The sequence below is a fragment of the Ambystoma mexicanum genome, chromosome 12 (genome assembly GCF_040938575.1).
Source record: "Ambystoma mexicanum isolate Mex_15411 chromosome 12, UKY_AmexF1_1, whole genome shotgun sequence".
Lineage (NCBI taxonomy): Eukaryota > Metazoa > Chordata > Amphibia > Caudata > Ambystomatidae > Ambystoma > Ambystoma mexicanum.
The window spans coordinates 201580569-201594612 of record NC_090936.1 but is presented as its reverse complement, the minus strand read 5'-3'; positions in this window follow the sequence as shown (position 1 = coordinate 201594612).

The window sequence follows — 14044 nt, the reverse complement described above, 5'->3', positions numbered from 1 at the left end:
AGAACTGACAATTATGCTAATTAGCATGATTGTACAAACTATCAAAATGATTAATGAAAACATGAACGTAAAATCATGGCCATCAATCTTTCTATTTGCCGTATCAATGTCTATATATATACAAACAGGCCAGAATCAGATTTACTTGTAATTATGTCCTTCCTTCATATAAAACCTTTTTTTACTCTCCAAGCACACTACAAGCATTTGGAGTGAAGATAACCCTATACAGCGCTATATAGCTGTTTACACCTTGGACTTTTGCCTCTGGGCCTCGCTAAATCTATTGTTACCAAGCAGCCAATAGGAATGGAGCTCGCGCCCGGAAAGCCGTGATCTAATCACGCTTAGGCCGCGAGCACTACTAGGCACGCAATGACGTCATCACCCATATGCGTGATGACGTATACAAATAGCGGCCATTTTGAGAGATCCGAATCGGGCATATATCGATCGGATCTCTCATGTGGCCTTGGAACGAAAGATCAAGATTAAGCGAAAGCACTAAAATAAGGTAAGATATGGATTAGACATCACATCCCTTTGAATGGAACTACTTAACCCCTAAAGGGCCAATCACCTTAAGTTAAAATTGCCTGTCTCCCCCCTTCATCTCATTCTCTCTCTAATAGTGGGCCACTGTCTACCAAGACAAGACATAAGGAATGGGGGACCAGCCTAATGGCATATAATAAAGGACTATTTCCAACTAACTGGAACCTAGAGCTAATAAATTCAGCTTGCCAGAAGTAAGTCAATTATGCATATTAATAAGCTTTTTTTGCTAACATTAAATATATTTTATCAAGCAATGAGGACCCTTAGGCAACAGAGTTTTATACTTAATGTTTCTTGTTCCATTTGATTACAGGAAAAAACTTGAAATCGGAATTGTTGTTGAAAATAAGTTATGTAAATAACGAATTTGTGCATCTCAAACCCTCCTGATGAACCATCTAAACTGGATGGAGAAACACGTGTTGAGGGGATTTTGGACTTTCATATTTCAGTATTAACGACTTGAATGGTTCAAATTAGCATCTCTGTATGAACGGAATACAGAGCACATCCAGAGAGGGGACTTTGAATATTGAATTTTCATTTGTTGTAATGATCATCTGAATTGTTACAACCAATATCTCTGTATGAATGTAATACAGAGAACATTTAGATAAAAATTAAAAATTAAATCAATAAATAACCATTCAAAACTGGTATTTGGAGCGCACCGTCATCTCTGTTATTATCCTTTAACTCAATCTATCCACTGGTCAGTCGCAGTGGTTCAGAGACAGGTGCTGCACACAACATTATTTGAACATAAACAACTATAACAGGAAAACTCACCACAGTTGTTCAGAATGGAACTAATTTACTATCCCTACATATTATCCCCAACAAAAATATTGATGTATATATGGTCGTCTGTATCGCCATAGGTGATATTTTTGGGGGCATCATTTGTGGGAGCAGGGGTTTCGGGGGTGCCCCCCGCAGAGTCCATGCCTCAATATCGCAGCAAAAATATTTTTGTATTGCAATATTTTTGCTGGGATATTAACACATGGAACCAATGAAAGCCTGTGTTTTATGACCAAGCTCACTGCTGCTCACATCCACCCTCTATCTTCCCACCCTCTCCTCGTTGCTTTCCTCACCCGCTTCCATTCTCTCCTCCTCACCCGTTGGTTGCGGTGCCAGAGCACCACTCCTCACAAGGCCCTGGGTCACAATGGACATGTAAGGCAGATTCCTCATCGAGCCCGCCTTCCATTTCCATGGCAGCCCTGTTTGGTGAGTATTTGTTTAAAACAACTTGTCGCTGCAAGCATGGGACATAAACCCAGGTTTCTAACAGCAATAATCACCCACCCTGTGTGCTTCCCCACCTTTTAATGGTGCCAGAGACCAGCTTTAAGGCCCTCACTTCACTCAGGCCTATATCTTTGGTCACAAGCCGTTACTGGCCAGTGAAACCTGTGGGGTGGGTGATTATTGCTTAAGTAATGGTGCGTAGTTTCAACTGGAAGCAGCACAGAGGATCTGCCATCTCCTTTCTCTCAACCAACCTCTGCAACTCTCTGCCCAAACCCTTTTGCACAGAAAAAGACCACCTCACCTTAAAAAAATAGCTGAAACCATGGCTATTCAATTAACGTCAGCACAGGAACAACACCAAAACCACAACACACTATCGACCTACTCTGGGCAACTTCAACCCAATGAAGGGCACCCCCACAATGCCATGAACCTGTTAATGCTGATGGCCCCCGAGCGAAGGGGGAATATGATTTGTGCTGTGTGAGAAACCTGGAGGTACTCTCACATCTACTCCAGAGGCAACTTCTATTCAGGTGGCCTGGGAAGGGCTATTACATTTGGATCTCAACCCTGGGGGTGGACAAATGAGGGAAGATCACCTGAGTGGAGGGTCCTTGGGGATTGGAGAGAGGGTGCCTGAAGGCGAGACATGGTATACCTGCCTTTACTGATATTGACCTGCCCTCATCTCCCTTAGACTTTGTAGGCTGTGGCCAATCGCATCCCATCTTCCCCTGTAGTTTTCCTTCAAGCACTGCGAAGAAGAAGAAGCAACGAGGAGTAGTGCAGAGCTCCTATTATAAACACCACTCTGGTACTGGGGTGAAGAAGAGCGATCTGGAGACATGTAGTAATAAAGATCAGGCATGATGCAGTAATAGGCTTAAGCAGGGTCAAGCAGTGAGTATGCCTAAATTCACCTGCAGCCTGTTTGTAGTAGAGAACAGTATAAAAGGTGGAAATCAGAAGCACATGAGAGATGCAGTTGCAGAAGGAACAGAGAACCGAGGAGTTGCCGTGGCAAGAAGCAAGACCCCGAAACGCTGCTATGCAGATTGAGAACCTGAGAGTCTTGCCGAGGTCACTGTGCAGGACTGGGAACCCTTGTCAGGGAAGGCGTACAACTAGCGCTGCCAGGGAGCAGAGGTGGAACCAAGCACAAAGGCCGGCATGTGCCGAGTGGAGCGCCCGGCAAACTGGCTGGTTGGTTTTCCCGCATGGGGAGAAGCCGGTGAACGAAGCTGCAGAGACCCAGTAATTGTCAGGAGACACTAAGATCGCGGAACGCTCCAAGGGACCATGGAAATTGTAACAGTCCCTGGTAGAAATGCAAAATAGCACTTATTGAATAACGAGCTGAAAGAAAAGTGTTATTCAAAACACACACAACCTAAAACTGCATTTATGGAATACCCAACCAAATGAAAGGTGCTGCACAACTGAAAATTGCATTTGCTGAATACCGAACTAAGCGAAAGATGTCATTTAAGTCGGCACAGCTTAAAACTAGATTTATTGAAAATAAAATCAAATGAAAGGTGTTTTCCTGAAAAATACAATGCAACATTACATTTACTGAATACTGGGAGACAGGAAAGTCTTGGTTTGAGTGAAACCAAGTGAATGCTGCAATTATGAAGAATTGAATGAAAAGAAGTTGTTACTTGATCCGACTATGAAATGCTAAAGACTGCATAAACATTCTGGGACAATCAAGTGTATCAAGTAACCCACTGCCAGAAAAAAACACCTTGAGAATAATGTGCAAGAGATATAAGGACATTGAAGAGTTGTTTTGAATATTACTGAACAACAGCCTTTGGAGAAACTTATGGTTTCATGACCTGTGATGGGTGTACCATGTGGTCTGACAACGGCGACTAGACCAGGAAGTTTCCTGACATTTCCAATATCAAGAGTCAAATTACAGACACGGCAGATGTTTGCTGTTTGCTTGACCTATAGTGGGTGGACCGTGTGGTCTGACAACTGCGCCTACATCAGAAACCACTCAATATTGGAAAAGAAACAAATAAGTGTGTGTCCTTGGTGAAGCTAACCAAAGGACGGGTCAAGTAGACGTGTATTCTTTTGTATTCTTTTGTAAACTTGTGAACAAAGGAAACAAGTCAACTGCTCATTATAAGTCTTGGGGAAGGCATCCCTAAGAACCAAATAACTGGAGAGTGTTTATTTTGGGGAAGGGAGTCCCAAGATAACAGTGTTGTGTGAACTTGGTTACATTTGAACTTGGGGAAGGGAAACCCAAGATCCTCTTTTGATGCAAACTGTGAAACCTGTGAATCTACACAAGGTAACTTCAGGATGTGATCAAACCCTTTTGAAACAAAGTTACATTGGAACTGTACTTGAACACTTATATCTGGTTGAGAACATTCCCCCACTAGATTTTGTTGTAGTTGTGAGGACAAGCATAGGTTTTGACACAGACACACTTTTGATTTGGACTTGCAGATTTACTTAGGCAGGTCATCCTGATCATTAATAAAGGTTTGTTTGGAAATATGTATCCATTGTCTGTGTCATCTCTCTTGATACCATGCCTGTCCCACAACTGTAAAATGTTGCCATCTGGAATTAGCTGGTAGCAGTTGAGAGATGAAATGGAGTATTGAAAAATAAACTGGCCAAACTATACCAAGAAAATAGGTTAAAGTGGCCAGAAGCCCTCTTGCAAGTTCTGATTAGCATGAGAAGCACGCCCTCCAGGAAAACTGGTTTGAGTCAGTATGAAATCCTCTCTGGAAGTCCTATGATATTAACTGTATCACCACCTGTGTTAAGTGTAACTGTCACGATCCCATTAAGGGCCCATGGGTGGCGGGCTAACAGGGGGAGGGAGCCACCCTCCCATGCAATAGGGAAAAGGTGGGCAGAGATGATGGCTGGCTGGCGCGAGCCTGTGGGTGGGCGTGAACTAGTCGCGGCCTGCAGGAAAGAGCTGAAGGCAAGGGCATCGCCCATCACAAGCCAAGAAGCACTGAGCACGGGCGAGCCTGGCATGTGCAGCAATCTACCTGGCACAAGCACAAAGCCAACGCCCTTACGCATCTAGCTCCTACAGGGCATGGCGTAGGACTATAAAGCCGCCCCCGACCCGCACCCTGTGCTTAGCATTTCTTCTTCTCCTGACAAGAGTAGTGTTTCGCTTACCGCTTCTGCGATCAAGCATCTTCCTGCGTTGAGCTTCTTGATCAAGAACATTCTTCTGCATACCGTCGGGACTCCTTCAGCATCCTTCGGTCCTTCAGTCCTTAGCATCCTTCGGTCCTTCAGCATGCTTCGGTCTTTCTGCATCCTTCGGTTCTTCACCATCCTGGAGTGCTTCGGCATCCTTCAGCAACCTTCAGTACCCTGGTCTTCAGTCTTGGTTTGCGGCCTTCAGCATCCTGTTAAACTCCGCTGCGCGGCGCGCTCTGTCCTCCTCGCATCCTGCGTGGACTCACTTCGCCCTTGGTCTTCCAGGCCCCCAGCTCCTGGTGTCAGACGCCCTGTTCGAAAGTAAGCAACAGGGTTAACATCCGCCTTCCGTTCTCCTTCCATCAGAACCAACCCCCCATCTAAGAACTCGAGAACTTACCTGTATCCAGGAACGAGCGAGCATCCCTCAGGGTTCCGCCACCAGTTTGGCGCTGAAGTTCCAATACCTGGGGAGAGAGAAAGACCATAAGACAATTAGCAGAGACATCACACCTGGTTAGAGACTCTCATCTGCTTCAGCCCCCACTTCGGGACCCACCTCCGGAGCCGCGCCAGCAGACACAAACAACAGGTGAGCCGCATCCACGCGCTCCAGCCAGCATCACCTATTAAGGGGATTAGGGGAAGGGCAAAGAGAGTGGGGGAACACTGCAGTTATTTTTCCACAGTAGACTTAGCCTCTGTTCGCCCCTTAGGTTCCCACAACACCCCCCCCAGAACACCAGTAACGCAAGTCCCTAATATACCCAGGCCCCTCCTAGCCTCACTGCCCCCTGAAGGTTTTCCTCCAGGTGACAGGTGAGGGAAGGCATGGTTGGGACATACGACTGGGTGAAGGGGACAAGTACGGGGGCCACTCTACAGCACAGTCTAGACCAGGCACTTCTGCAGGGCACCAGAGGTAAGCGTGACAAAACGCTAAACCCACGTTGTAATCCCTGCCCGAGTGCCATGGACACAGGAGTAGATCAGCTGTCCACCCTTTTGGGAGAACTGCGGGCCGAGGTACATGCGGTCCGCTCTGAGACAAACGCCATAAAAAGGGAAGTAGTAGTCAATCGGGAAAAGACAGAGGATTTGGCCAAACGGTTACTAGTCTCTCAAGTTGGCCAATCCCCCTTCCTGGACCCGTTGAAAGGGGAGCTGAGAGGGCGCCCCACATATAGGTTACCACATAACACTCAGTCTCCTTGGCCCCATCGGAATGATTCCTAGGGGACCCTCAATGATATGCTGTGTTCATGAATCAATGCAGATTGCATTTCCAATGTCAGCCCGGGGCCTTCTCCTCTGACCAGACTAAAGTAACCCTTGTCCTGTCTTACTTGGGGGGTCACGTGACCAATTGGTCAGTACCCCTGGTTAATAGGGATGATTCTGTTCTGCATGACTTTGGCGCCTTCCATAAGGAGTCAAACTGTTTGCCCGTAACAACCAAGGGGCAGCTCTGGACGCGAACTACTGACGTTACGGCAGGGGTCGCAAGACCTATTGGTGTATGTTACAGCCTTTAACCAACTGGTGGCCGAAAAGAAACTGGCCGGAGGAAAAAAGAAACACTCTGTTCAATCGGGGTCTCAGGGGAGAATTAAAAGATGTCCTGGCTCAGGTAGTCAATCTGCCCGTGCGCTGTGCAGACTACATAGACCTAGTAATCCAGTTGAACCATCGCTTACAAGAAATAAAGGCTCATCGGTGTAAGGTGGAAGCCTGGCCTGTTTATGTTCAGCCATGTGAAGGGACAGGGCATTCCTCGGAGAGCACCTCAGAACCCATGCAGTTGGGTAGTGTCCGAGGGCCCCTCTCGAAAGAAGAAAGGGAGAGACAGCGGCAACATCAGTTATGCTTGCATTGTGGAAAGGCGGGTCACTTCTTAAAAGATTGTACAAACAAACCAAAGAAAAAGGCCTTGGGAGTCACTGGAGGGATAGCGAACGATCCGGAGAAGCCTGAACACCGTCGGAAAACTGCTGAACTCGACAAGAATAGGGATCGGCTTGTCAAGAGACGTTAAAGTAAGCACGGTCTCACACCTTACTGTACCCGTCATTCTGATTAAGTCTGGACACCTCAATCAGATGCATGCACTGGAGGCCTACATTGACTGCAGAGCCATCAGCAACTATATTGACATGGGCATAGTGCAAAGAATTGGCCTTCAAGGACAGCAGCGGGGAAAGATCGATAATATCGTTTCGGTGGATGCCTCGCCACTGATATCAGGACCCAGTTCACTATGCACCGAGGAGGTAGAAATGTTGTGTAAAGACGGCCATCGAGAAAGCATAACCTTCGATCTGATCACCGCTCCGCAATTTCAGTTAATCCCAGGCATGCCTTGGCTTGAACGCCATAACCAAGTAATACATTGCGAAACCATACAGTCAGATTGCCTCCCTACCTGCTATCCATACCTTCCCCCAGTCCACGGAGCACTCAAATTGGGAGCTGCAACATCCCCTAGTGCGTTGGGGCTCCTACCTCACCGGTATCAAGAGTTCAAGGACGTTTTTCAGAAGGAGGCTGCGGAGACCTTGCCACAGCACAGGCCATACAATTGCCAGATCGACCTCATGCCGGAACACAACCCCCATGCAGCCGTATCTACGTGCTGACAGAAAAAGAAAACTAACACCTGTAGGAGTATTTAGACCGGTACCTTGCCAATCGGTTCATCTGACCATCTAAATCCCCAGCATCCTCAGTGCTGTTTTTCATCCCGAAGAAGGGAGGCGAGCTCCGGACCTGAATTGATTACAGGTGACTTAACAAGATTACGGTAAAAAATAGATATCCTCTCATGCTCATTCCCACACTCTTGGATCAGCTTAAGAACACAAAAATATATACCAAATTAGATCTACGCGGAGCGTACCACCTTGTTCGTATAAAAGAGGGAGATGAATGGAAAACGGCCTTCTGCATGAAATATGGGCTATTTGAATACACTCTGATGCCTTTCAGGTTGTGCAACGCTCATGCAGCCTTCCAGTTTTTTTTATGACAGACGTGTTACGGGAGCTACTTGATGTGTGCGTCATGGTCTACATTGACGATATACTTATCTACTCAGCATCGGAAGAGGAACATGTGCAACACGTAACCTCAGTCCTGAGAAAACTTTGTCAGCACCACTGGTACGCCAAGTTAGAGAAGCGCTACTTCCACGTCGAGACAGTAGAATTTCTGGGATTCATATTAACCCTGCATGGCATCCAAATGGATAACAGGAAGGTGGAAGCAATCTTAAATTGGCCTACTCCCACATCCATCAAATCAGTGCAAAGCTTCTTTGGTTTTGCAAACTTCTATCGACGGTTTATACCAGGGTTTTCGGACATAGCGCATCCCATCACCTCCCTTCTACGAAAGCGCAAAACCATCATGTGGTCATCTGAAGCAGAACGAGCATTTGGGCAACTCAGGACACAATTCACAACGGCCCCTATCTTAAAACATCAGAATCCTGACTTGCCTTTCGTAGTCGAAACGGACGCATCCAGTGTTGCGATGGGGGCAGTCTATCGCAGAGGGATCCTATTACCACTCATCTACACCCAAGCGCCTTCTGGCCGAAAAAACTTTCACGTAGCGAAATTAATTACTCCATAACCGACAAGGAACTTTTGGCCTTTAAAGCAGCATTTTAGGAATGACATCATCATCTACTGGGGGCGCGACACACTATGATGGTCTACACGGATCATCAAAACTTGTAGTATTTACGGACCGCACATGTCCAATCACCCCGTCAGCTCCGATGGGCCCAGGTCTTTTCTGAATATGACTTTATTATCACGTTCCGCCCTGGAGTCAAGAATGGGAAAGCGGACGTCTTGTCACGCATCGGATGGAGTCAGGAAGAAAAAGACGCTTACGCACACCCGACACCCGTCGCCATCATCCCAGGAAACAAATTGCTAGGGCTAATCAGCCCAATGGTGTCACCTCTAGACCAGTTCCACCAGGATATAATGTAGGCCCTGACCCCAGAGCAAAGGCAAGAATGGATAACCCAAGATGCGCATCTCTCCATGGGAAATGGCTTTCCGTTTCATCAATGACGGCTCTATGTTCCTGTGCCTCTCCTGCAAACCGAACTAATGCATAACTACCACGATACCCTGTTTGCGGGCCACCCGGGAATCACTAAAACCTTAGGGATAATCTGCCAATATTACTGGTGGCCCACTTGGCAAAAGGATGTAATACAATACGTCAAGACAAGCGATGTGTGTGCGCGTAGTAAGACACCTAAGACGAGACCCTCCGGGTTACTTCACCCTTTGCCAATACCACCCGTCCCATGGCACACCATCTCGATGGACTTTAAAACCGAATTTCCTCCGTGCAATGGATATAATACCATTATGGCGATAGTGGACTTACTCACAAAGAAGGCGCACTTCATTGCCCTCAAGGGGTTGCCAAATGCCGAAAGGTTAGCGCATGCTTTCTTGACAAACATCGTGAGGTTACACAGCTTTCCATCAATCATCATCTCAGATAGAGGAAGTCAGTTTGTATCCAAGTTTTGGAGGCGTTGCTGCGAACAAGCCCATATTGACGTCTGACTATCTACAAGCCATCACCCACAAACGGATGGGCAGACCAGGAGAACCAGCCAGACATTAGAACAGTATTTGCGGTGCATGTTTCCTCAATCCGAGGGCAGTTGGGTCAACATCCTGTGGGTGGTCGAATATGCTTACAATAATAACATCCATAGTGCCACTGTGTTCACCCCTTTCTATTTTCTCTATGGACGACATCCAAAGACCACCGAGTTTGATCCACCCACTGCTCTGTAAATGCCCGCGGTCACATCCCTTCATACCAACATTCAAGAAACATTACAAAAAGCCCATGCAACACTTCAGGAAACCAAAACTACACAGAAGATATTCACAGACAGGAGAAGAAGGGAGGCCCCTGAATATAGACTTAGGGACAAGGTATGGCTCTCCACCAGACATATTTGATTAAAAGGCTCAAAGAGGTTCCACCCTAAATTTATAGGACCCTACACTATATGCACCCTTATTAATCCAGTGGTGGTAAAACTTGAACTTCCCCCAAATCTAAAGACCCACCCGGTCTTCCACGTATCCCTGCTTAAACCCGTACACACCGGAACTCGGGATTCCTTCAACAAGCCTCTCCTAATAGAAATCCAGGAAGGAGTGAAAGAATACGAAGTAAAAGAAATTCTGGACTCCAAGATGCAGTGCTCAGGATAGGACATGGGAACCCAAGGAAAAGATTCATGCTCCCTGATTGATTGCCCGTTTCCACCATAACTATCCCCACAAATCAGGATCTAGAGGGACGCTCCTTGGGGGGGGTCTTGGACGGGAGTGCTGTCACAATCCCATTATGGGCCCAGGGGTGCGGGCTAACAGGGGGAGGGAGCCCCTCTCCCATCAATAGGGAAAAGGTGGACAGGGATGATGGCTGGCTGGCGCGAGCGTGTGGGTGGGCGTGACCTACTTGCGGCCTGCAGGAAAGAGCTAAAGGCAAGAGCACCGCCCATCACAAGCCAAGAAGCACGTGTAGGCCTGGAATGTGCAGAAATCTACCTGGCACGTGCACGAAGCCAACGCCCTTACGTATCTAGCTCCGGCAGGGCGTGGCGCAGGACTATAAAGCCGCGCCCGGACTGCACCTTGTGCTTAGCATTTCTTCTGCTCCTGACAAGAGTAGTGTTTCGCTTACCGCTTCTGCGCTCAAGCATCTTCCTGTGTTGAGCTCCTTTATCAAGAGCATTCTTCTGCATCCAGTTGGGACTCCTTCAGCATCCTTTGGTCCTTCAGCATCCTTCAGTCCTTCAGCATCCTTCGATCCTTCAGCATCCTTCGGTCCTTAGCATCCTTCGGCCCTTAGCATCCTTTGGTCTTTCCGCATTCTTCAGTTTTCAGCATCCTGCGGTGCTTCACCATCCTTCAGCAACCTTCAGTACCCTGGTCTTCAGTCTTGGTTTGCGGCCTTCCGCATCCTGTTCAACTCCCCTCCGCGGTGGGCTCCATCCTTCTCGCATCCTGCGTGGACTCGCTCTGCTCTTGGTCTTCCATGCCCCCAGTTCTTGTGTCAGATGCCCTGTTCGAAAGCAAGCAACAGGGTTAACATCCGCCTTCCGTTCTCCTTCCATCAGAACCAACCCCCCATCTAAGAGCTCGAGAATTTACCTGTATCTAGAAATGAGCGAGCCTCCCTCAGGGTTCTGCCACCGGTTCAGCGCTGAAGTTCTAATACCTGGGGAGACAGAAAGAACATAAGACAATTAGCAGAGACATCATACCGGGGACAGAGACTCTCATCCGCTTCAGCCCCCTCTTCGGGACCCACCTCTGGAGCCACGCCTGCAGACACAGAACCACAGGTGAGCCACATCCACACGCTCCAGCCAACATCACCTTTTAAGGGGATTAGGGGAAGGGCCAAGGGAGTGGGGGAACACTGCAGTTATTTTTCCACAGTAGACTTACCCTCTGTTCGCCCCTTAGGTTCCCACAACACCCCCCCAGAACACCAGTAACGCAAGTCCTGAATATACCCAGGCCCCTCCTAACCTCACGGCCCCCTGGAGATTTTTCCTCCAGGCGGCAGGTGAGGGAAGGCAAGGTTAGGACATACGACCAGGTGAAGGGGACCAGTACGGGGGCCACTATGCAGCACGGTCAGGACCAGGCACTCCTGCGGGGCACCAGAGAAATGCGTGAAAATACCAGATAATTTAAAATTATCAGAGAACCGATTGTTGGACTATGTTAATTCAATACTGCAAGACACCAGGGACACACTGCTATCCTACCTAGTCTGGAGCTTACCAATCACTAAATATATGAGTAAGACACTAATGTCCTCTGTCAGTCTCATTCACAATCAGGTTCGAGCTGCTCTGCCAAGGGAACCAGACTCTGGAGGTCATTCCTTACATCCCAACGGCAGTGTCCTGATAAAGGTCCACCAAAGAAAGACTGCTCCAGCCCGAAGGTGCACGGGGCAATACCTGATCCTACTAACTTCTAAGTGAGCTGTTAAGGTTCAGGGACACCCAACACCGGTGCATGTAAGCCACTACAAACGGGCGGTAGCCCCCTCAGTGTAGCTGCTATTGTCTGGCTGATCTGTTTTTCTGTATCGGCTTATGCTAATGTAGTTTCAGTAGAACCTGATTCTACTGTACAAAGTTTAATAGCAATGATAAACTTGACTAATGTTGTGACAATGGCAAATGTCAAGGCTTGGCTGTGGTATAAGTAATGATGGATAGTACAGTGGCAAGGAGGAACTTGCAATCTTAATGGATCATGGGAATGTGGAGTAGATATTTGATTGGGATTTATACAACGGCCAGCCAAATGTCCAGTGGGGGTAATACCATCTCCCTGTGAGGCTCTACCTAATTGGATGAGTGATGAAGACTTTTTAAATGTTTTGAACTCACCAAAAGAAGAACCCAAAAGGAAACCCCAACCTAACCTTAGAGCTGGAGATACAAATACTGTTACTAATACACCTATTACGGTAACTGATAAACTACCGATATTGTACCCTGAACGTCACATGTTTCTGATTCAACATATTATTGTAATTATGTTCTTTTTGAAGAAGTAATACAATTATTTTAAAGATCATATATTGGTATAAACAGTGGTCCACGACCACAATGGTGACAACACGGAACATGGTTCCAGATGTGGTAAACTTGCCCATGGCAAAACTCAGTATTCATTTTCAAACAGTTTAGGGAATCGCACATGCACGATGATTCAGCACGTACAATCACCGGAAGTCGAAATAGAAGATTGATATACCCTCTGTTCTCCTCTTAGCTTCCCACAACACCCCCCCAAAACACCAGTAACGCAAGTCCCGAATATATATACCCAGGCCCCTCCTAACCTCACGGCCCCCTGGAGATTTTTCCTCCAGGCGACAGGTGAGGGAAGGCGTGGTTGGGACATACGACCGGGTGAAGGGGACCAGTACGGGGGCCACTATGCAGCACAGTCCGGACCAGGCACTCCTGCAGGGCACCAGAGGTATGAGTGACAGTACCAGATAATTTGAAATGATCAGAGGACCGATTGTTCGACTATGTTAATTCAATACTGCAAGACACCAGGGACACACTGCTATCCTACCTAGTCTGGAGTTTACCAATCACTAAATATATGAGTAAGACACTAATGTCCTCTGTCAGTCTCATTCACAATCAGGTTCGAGCTGCTCTGCCAAGGGAACCAGACTCTGGAGGTCATTCCTTACATCCCAACGGCAGTGTCCTGATAAAGGTCCACCAGAGAAAGACTGCTCCTGCCCCAAGGTGCACGGGGCAATACCTGATCCTACTGACTTCTAAGTGAGCTATTAAGGTTCACGGACACCCAACACCGGTGCATGTAAGCCACTGTAAACGGGTGGTAGCCCCCTCAGTGTAGTTGCTATTTTCTGGCTGATCTGTTTTTCTGTATCAGCTTATGCTAATGTAGTTTCAGGAGAACCTGATTCTATTGTACAAAGTTTAATAGCAATGATAAACTTGACTAATGTTGTGACAACGGCAAATGTCAAGGCTTGGCTGTGGTATAAGTAATGATGGATAGTACAGTGGCAAGGAGGAACTTGCAATCTTAATGGATCATGGGAATGTGGAGTAGATATTTGATTGGGATTAATACAACGGCCAGCCAAATGTCCAGTGGGGGTAATACCATCTCCCTGTGAGGCTCTACCTAATTGGATGAGTGATGAAGACTTTTTAAATGTTTTGAATTCACCAAAAGAAGAACCCAAAAGGAAACCCCAACCTAACTTTAGAGCTGGAGATTCAAGTACTGTTACTAATACACCTATTACGGTAACTGATAAACTAACAATATTGTACCCTGAAAGTCACATGTTTCTGATTTAATATATTATTGTAATTATGTTCTTTTTGAAGAAGTAATACAATTATTTCAAAGATCATATATTGGTATAAACAGTGGTCCACGAC